The sequence below is a fragment of the Mustela erminea genome, chromosome 1, assembly GCF_009829155.1.
Source record: "Mustela erminea isolate mMusErm1 chromosome 1, mMusErm1.Pri, whole genome shotgun sequence".
NCBI lineage: Eukaryota > Metazoa > Chordata > Mammalia > Carnivora > Mustelidae > Mustela > Mustela erminea.
In genome coordinates, this window is record NC_045614.1 from 51,483,611 (window position 1) to 51,491,503 (window position 7,893).

Genomic DNA, 7,893 nt, shown 5'->3' on the forward strand with positions numbered 1-7,893 from the left:
TAAGCTCAGCCCAGATTCTAGGAGAAGGGAAATAGATTCTACCTCTTGTGGACAAGAGTAGTAGTACTGACAATTATGAAAACTGTTGGCAATCATCTTTGTAGGCAAGTTATCTTATTTGCCACATGCCAGAAACTGTGTATTATCTCAGTGAATCTGCAGAGCAACTTATGAAATAGTCTCCTTTATGTCCCTATTTTATAAGTAAGGAAACTTAGTTCCTGAAAAGTTAAGTACCCTCCTGCAAGTAGGTGACAGATCTAGGACCAGATCTAAGCCACTTTTACAGTTCTAATTCACAACCCTCCCTCAATCCAGCGTTCAGTAGAGTTAGAGGAGTTAAAACCCTTATTTCTCTCCCTGAGGGAAGCAGGAAATCATTGTAGTTAAGAGCTCAGACCCTGGGGTTAAACTTCTTTGGTTCAAATCTTGGTTCTAAGTCTCATTATTTCTGTGACTTTGGGCTAGTGACTTAACCTCAGGTTCATCATCTGTAGAACAGGTTTGATAACAATATCTATATCCACAGGACTACTATGAAGTGGCCTGATTTACTTTTTCTGATCCCTGAATGCCCTGAGTAGTTTACTCTAAATCAGGCAGTAGTACAGTCTCAACCACAGTATCCAGAGCTGTTGCTGACCGGTGATCCTGAGTCTATGTGACTTGATCATCTTTATCCCTGCTGGTCTTGGTTCTAATTTTGCTGCGCCTCTGGACCCATGCTGCTGGAGCAGTGACTAGTTCTGAGAGGGCCTGCCCCACTGTGGTCCCTCTCTGTTCATTTTTTGCACCTCCTGCTTCCTTTTGGAGCTGCCGCTTCATGCTAGAGATCTGGTGGCTGCCAGTTGTTGACCTACAACAGTTTGCCTTTGTCAGTGCTCTGTTAATTCCTCCGTCTCCACAAAAGGAGCAGCCTCTCACAGACTAATCCCATTAATACCTTGTTTTGCCTCTGACCATTTGCACAAGGTTCACTAACATCTTTTTCTAACAAGGGAGGAGAAAAATGGAAGCTTCCCTGGTTTGGGACCTTTGTTGGGCATCTCCTGTACTAAGTTAGTTCCTATTCTGTTGTCTGTGCTTTTAAAGAACAGCAGTGTTTCAGAATGAAAAACCACTAGGTGGCAGCAATGTTTTGCTTCCTAGCTCATTACCATCTCTCTGCCCCCCAACCCTTATAATCTCAATTACAGCGAAGATACAGTTCCTTTCAAAGTGAATGACTTGCTTTTGAATCAATTTACCTATCTATATGAAGTTCAAGGTGAACAATAAATTTCACATACATTCTCTTGAAAATTCACGGTGATGTCACTAATTCCGTCAGAGAGTTCTCACAGGAGTTATATTACTAAAGCAGTTTATAGCCTTCGGTTTGAAAGGGCATGGGAAAAGTAAATAAACCTCAGCTTGTTTAGGGCATGGCCAAGGCTGATTGTTTTCCCCTCTGGTTGTTAACAGCCAACAGGCCAAAGGTCTGTTGGGTTAAGAGTTCATGGACTCCCAGGCTATCATTTTGTGAATAGGACTGTAGACACATCACTCATTTCCCAGTAATGTCCAAAAGGTTTTCTTGGGGAAGATGGAATTTCAGTAGTTTACTGAATTAGAAACAGGTGTAGGGACCTCCCTTCTCCCCCACCCCCCGCCATTTCTTTCAATTACATCTCCACAGGATTCCAACCTGCTAAATGGAATCCTCTTTTTTTTTTTTTTAATTTATTTATTTGAGAGAGAGAGAGAGAATGAGTGGAGAAAGGTCAGTGAGAGAAGATGATTCCCCGCTGAGCAGGGAGCCAATGTGGGACTCGATCCCAGGACTCCAGGATCATGACCTGAGCTGAAGGCAGTCCCCAACCAACTGAGCCACCCAGGTGCCCCTGGAATCCTCTTTAAAAAACTAGATTGGGAAGCACAAAGACAGAAAAACAGGTAGAGAAAAGGCCAGGAGTGCTGACAAAACCCTCATCTTACAGTGTGGGGGATCAAGAGATGCTGTCTATAGTTGATAAAACAAAAAGATGTTTAATATATTACTTAAATTTACCCAGTAAATTTAACATAGAGGAACAAACTATATCAGGTTGCAACATTTATTTATTTATTTATTTATTTATTTAAAGTAATCTCTACACCCCTCATAGGGCTTGAACTCACAACCCCAAGATCAACAGTTGCATGTTCTTCTGACTAAGCCAGCCAGACACCCCCTATATTTGGTTGTAACTTTAATGGGAAGAGAAAAGAAAGGGAAGTGGGATGGTGGGGATATTAATATGCTAAGCCTCAAGTACCCTAACAGAGTCTGTAGATAATGACCAAAATTGAAAATGCAAGCAACAGCACTATAAGCAGGCTATTTAGAGACATGAAGGAAGTCACTATGTGAACTAAAGGAAGAAGTAGTTAATAGTTTTGGCTTCTGTAAAAGAGCAAAGGAAGGGGCTGGGCTGGGGAGTGGCTGTACTATTTGACTTTCTAACCATGACTCTGTTTTAGCCTTAAGAATAGGCACGAATATGGGTTTCCTGGGTGGCTCAGTCAGTTAAGCATTTGCCTTCTGCTCAGGTCATGATCCCAGAGTCCCTGGATGGAGCCCCACAATGAGCCTCACATCAGGCTCCCTGCTCAGTGGGGTATTTGCTTCTCCCTCTGCCCTTCCCCCTGCTTGTGCTCTCTTTCAAATAAATAAATAATCTTAAAAAAAAAAAAAGAATAGGCAAGAATAGACAGTGGTTAGGGTAAAATAGATATGTGGGCTCATGGGAACAACTAACACTGAATTCCTAATTTGTGTCACTATATCTGATGGAAATTATCTAATTTAATCATTTGCTTATTTACATAGAGGTCACTTTAGTTTAATGTAACACTACTGTTAGAAAGAAATTAGAAGCTTCTATTTCTACATGTATGTGTCACTTACCCAAAACTGGCATCTTGGAGCAAGGATCCTCTTTAGTCAATACTTTTTACAGCAGATACCAGGGTTTTTCTGACATAAGCCAAAATACCATTACTCTTTGCAATAAATCAGAACCAGAACTTTAAAGAGCAAATGTGTCCATTTTTACTTTCTTCACAGCATTTTAGTGGGAGTTCTTCAGCATGCATTCCCCCAAACTTCCTGTTCTTTACCTTCTTTTCAAAACCACATCCAATCCATCCGCAGTGACATCCTTCAAAATACACCAGAATCTGACAATTCTCACCATACCCGTCCCTAATATCCTAGTTTGAACTGTCAGTATTTCTCATTCACACCACTGAAATAGCCTGATAACTGCTTCCATCCTTGCACATTCGGAAGCCAGAGTGATCCTTTTCAAATGTGGGATAATTTCTAAAACATTGGTCTATATGATATACCCACCCCATCTAATCCTCCCTAACCCTCTTTCACTCCTCCCCAGCCACACTAGCCTCGTGGATCTTCCTAGACCATTTAGAACATATGCCTGCCCTCTGCCTGGAATGCTTTTCCCCCAGATATCCAAATGTCTTGTTACCTCATTTTTTTCTGGCTCTGCTTTGTCACCACATCAATGAGACCTTTCCCAAACAACTGATATAAAATAAGCATTCCCCTCCTTCTCTCCAGCACTCTCCATCCCCCCAGCTTGTTTAGTTTTTCTCCATTATACTTATCATACCAGGATGTTACATGTTCCTTGTATTGTCTCTATTTTTCATTAGGATCTAGATAATTTTTCTCTGCTGTTATCACTAGTGCCTACAAGAATGTCTGACACATAACAACAGATGCTCAATAAATTCTGTCATTTTTAAATGACACCTACCATGATACCACAGGCAGATAATGTTTTAGAGCAATGTTCCCCAAGTATGAGATCTGTTTATGAGAAATGATTTTATTTTAAGACTTATTTACATTTTAGAGAGAGAGAGAGAGGAGGGGGAGGAGCGGAGGGAGGAAAGGGAGAGAGAATCCCAAGCAGACTCCCCACTGTGTGAGGAGCCCACCACAGGGTTTGATCTCATGACCTTGAGACCATGAGCTGAGCTGAAATCAAGAGTTGGACATTTGGGGTGCCTGGGTGGCTCAGATGGTTGAATGTCTGCCATCAGCTCAGGTCATGATCTCCAGGTCCTGGGATTGAGCCCCGTGTCTGGCTCCCAGCTCTGCAGAGAGTCTGCTTTTCCCTTGGCTTCTGCCTATCCCCCAGATCATGCTCTCTTTCTCTCTCTCTCTGTCTGAAATAAATAAATTTAAAAATCATAAAAAAAAAGAGTTGGATGCTTAACTGACTAAGGTACCCAGGTGCCCCAGAAATGATTTTAAATAGTATAAAGGTATGCATTAAATAACACTAAATCAGGTGGAGAGAATCTTTTCAATGTTTTAATCCCTCTCATTAGGTCAAGAAAGCCTCATGTAAAAGGGGAACCCTCCTACACTGTTGGTGGGAATGCAAGCTAGTTCAGCCACTCTGGAAAACAGCATGGAGGTTCCTCAAAAAGTTGAAAATAGAGCTACGCTACAACCCAGCAATTGAACTACTGGGTATTTAGCCTAAAGATACAAATGTAGTGATCCGAAGGGGCACATGCATCCAAATGTTTATAGCAGCAATGTCCACAATAGTCAAACCATGGAAAGAACCTAGATGTCCATCAACAGATAATGGATAAAGAAGACGTGGTATATATATACAATAGAATACTATGTGGTATATATATACATGTGATACACACACACACACACACACACACACACACACGATGAAATACTATGCAGCCATCAAAAGAAATGAAATCTAACCATTTGCGACAATGTGGATGTAACTAGAGGGTATTATGCTGAACAAAATAAGTCAATCAGAGAAAGACAATTATCATATGATCTCCCTGATATGAGGAAGTTTAGAGGCAAAGTGCGGGGTTTGGGGGCTAGGAAAGGAAAAAATGAAACAAGATGGGATCGGGAGGAAGAAAAACCATAAGCGACTCTTAATCTCACAAAACAAACTGAGGGCTGCCGGGGGTAGGGGGATAGGGAGAGGGTGGTTGGGTTATGTGTATGTGCTATGGTGAGTGCTGTGAAGTGTAAACCTGGCAATTCACAGACCTGTACCCTTGGAGCTAATAATACATTATACATTAATAAAAAATATTAAAAAAAGAAAGCCTCATATAGTGCTAGTTTATCTCTAATACTTGATAATTTATCCTTTTAAAGAATAGAGAGTGGGCTTTACATTTAAAGGTTACTAAGAGCTTTTTGTAGGGAGCAGTATCTGGCCAGAATTTCAATAACCTTGTTTTATTTTCATTGTATTAATCTTAGGGGCATTGTCTACTTCAATTATGAAACTGGTAACATGTTAATCTTATTTAAATCTTGCAACAACTCTTTTTTTTTTAAAATATTTTACTTATTTATTTATTTTTCAGAGAGGGAGAGAGGGAGAGAGAGAGCACAAGCAGGCAGAGTGGCAGGCAGAGGCAGAGAGAAGCAGGCTCCCCGCTGAGCAAGGAGCCCAATGCGGGACTCTATCCCAGGACCCTGGGATTATGAGCTGAGCCGAAGGCAGCAGCTTAATCAACTGAGCTGCCTAGTCGTCCACAACTCTTTTTTTTTAAGATTGTATTTATTTATTTGACAGAGAGAGAGAGCACACAAGCAGGCCGAATGGCAGGCAGAGGGGAGAGGGAGAAGCAGACTCCCTGCTGAGCAGACAGCCTGACATGGGGCTCGATCTCACGACCCCACAAAATCAAGACCCCAGCTGAAGGCAGATGCTTAACTGACTGAAACACCCAGGTGCCTGTTGCAACAACTCATTATCATTTTCCATCAGAGGAAACTGCAGATGAATTTCCCATGAGACCAAAGTTTCCTTTGAGATAAAATTCACACAAAATTCTCCATTTAAAAAGTTTTAAACTGTACAACTCAAGTTTTTTAGTATATTCACCATGTTGTACAACCATCATCACTATATAATTCCACAACATTCTCATTCCCCCTTCAAAAAAACCCATACCCTTTAGCTATCACCACCGACGTCTTCACTCTTTCTAGCCCTAAACAACCACTAATCCTTCTGTCTCTTTATATTGGTTTTGCTGGAATTTCATATTAAGGGAGTCATATATGTGGTCTTTTGGCACGGTTTTTTTCACACTTAGCATAATGTTTTCAAGGTTTACCCATTTTGTAGCATGAATCAGTATAGTACTTCATTCTTTTTTATGACTGAATAATATTCCATGGTATGGATATATTAATTGTGTTTTTTATGTTCATCAGCTGGTGAATATTTGAGTTTCCACTTTGGGGCTATTACAAATAATGCTGCAGGCATATCATGTCCATGTTTTTGTTTGAACATCTATATTTCAGTTCTCTTGGGTATACACCTAGAAGCAGAATTGCTGGGTCATGTGGTAATTATGTTTATCTTTCTGAAGAAAGGCAAAACTGTTTTCCAAAGTGGCTGTATCATTTTGCATTCCCACCAGCAACATGTAAGTGTTCCATTGCTCTATAGGGAACTTTTAACTGTCCATTAAAAAAAAAAAATAGCCACCAAAGTATGTATTTCATTTTTTTAAAAGATTTTATTTATTTGAAAGAGAGTGAGAGAGAGCACAAGTGGAAGAGAGGAGCAGGCTCCCAGCTGAGCAGGGAGCCCAGTGGGGTTGGATCTCATGCCCCCAGGATCATGACCCAAGCCTAAGGCAGATGCTTAACTGAGTGAGCCACCCAGATGCCCCTCATTTTGGTTTTAATTTTCATTTCTCTAATGACATAGAGCATCTTTTCAGTGACAACTGTCCATAAATGTATCTTATTTGTAAATATATTCAAGCCATAGCCCTTTGTAAAATTGGGGTGTTTTGTTGTTGTTGAGTTGCACGCGTTTCTTTCTTTCTTTCTTTCTTTCTTTTTTTTTTTTAAGATTTTATTTATTTATTTCACAGAGAGAGAGCGCGAGAGAGCGAGAGAAGGACTACAAGCAGGGGGACTGGGAGAGGGAGAAGCACGCTTCCTGCCAAGCAGAGAGCCAGATGTGGGGCTAGATCCCGGAACCCTGGGATCAAGACCTGAGCCGAAGGCAGATGCTTAACGACTGAGCCCTACCCAGGCGACGCCACACGTTTCCTTCTAAAATAAGTTAAAAACATGTACTTACGGGAGCCTGGGTGGCTTACTCCCTAGACAGCACACTTGATTTCCATTCAGGTCATGATTTCAGGGTGTGAAATCCAGCTCCTCCAAGGGGTTACAGACAGAGGGTGGAGTCTTGAGATTCTCCCTCCCTCTCTGTCTGCCTCTCCCCAACTTACTCCGTCTCTAATAAATAAATATTTTAAAATATATGTATTTAGAGAATAGTATTAAGTAATTGAGAGCGCAATTGGACAGAAGTAGTGAAGACAATTATAACTAAGAGACTAGTTTCCACAACACTGGGTCAGACGTGATGAGGAAGTATTCTGGAGTCACACTCTCCAGATTCAAGACCCAGTTCTGCTTCCAAAACGCTGCGCCTGACAGTTTGAGCAAGATATGTAACCTCTTTGAGTCTCACTTTTTTCGACTTTAAAACTGGTCCGTGTAATACTCCGTGCTACTTCAAAGAGCTGTTGGAGCAAATGAAATGACGCGTGTGAAGCGCTTACTCAGTGCCTGGCACGGCTAAGCACGCTGTAAAAGTTAGCTACTATGATAACAGGCCACGAGCTTTGGGGCTCTCCAGGTTTAGCTTGCAGACGAGGCTAGCCCCAGCTGCCACAGCCGACTACCCCACAAGCGGCGCCACCGCGCACAAACCGTAATGCGCATGTTCTTCGCTCCCTGACCTTTCGCGAGCGCCCTTCCCCAGCTCTGAGCATCTGGGACCGCGCGGGCTAACTTCCGTT

The 7,893-nt window shown here is 41.7% G+C and overlaps 1 long non-coding RNA gene across 1 annotated transcript in view; it reads right to left on the bottom strand.

The window, feature by feature from the left end:
* The window catches only part of LOC116580182, a 75,609-nt gene extending 67,749 nt beyond the window's left edge, over positions 1-7,860 (bottom strand). Inside the window, exons 1-2 of the long non-coding RNA XR_004281540.1 lie at positions 7,563-7,860; positions 7,164-7,324 (exon numbers count right to left, since the gene is read on the bottom strand). This is a non-coding gene — a long non-coding RNA (uncharacterized LOC116580182). The remainder of the gene's footprint in view (positions 1-7,163; positions 7,325-7,562) is intronic.
* Positions 7,861-7,893: the final 33 nt, after the last annotated feature.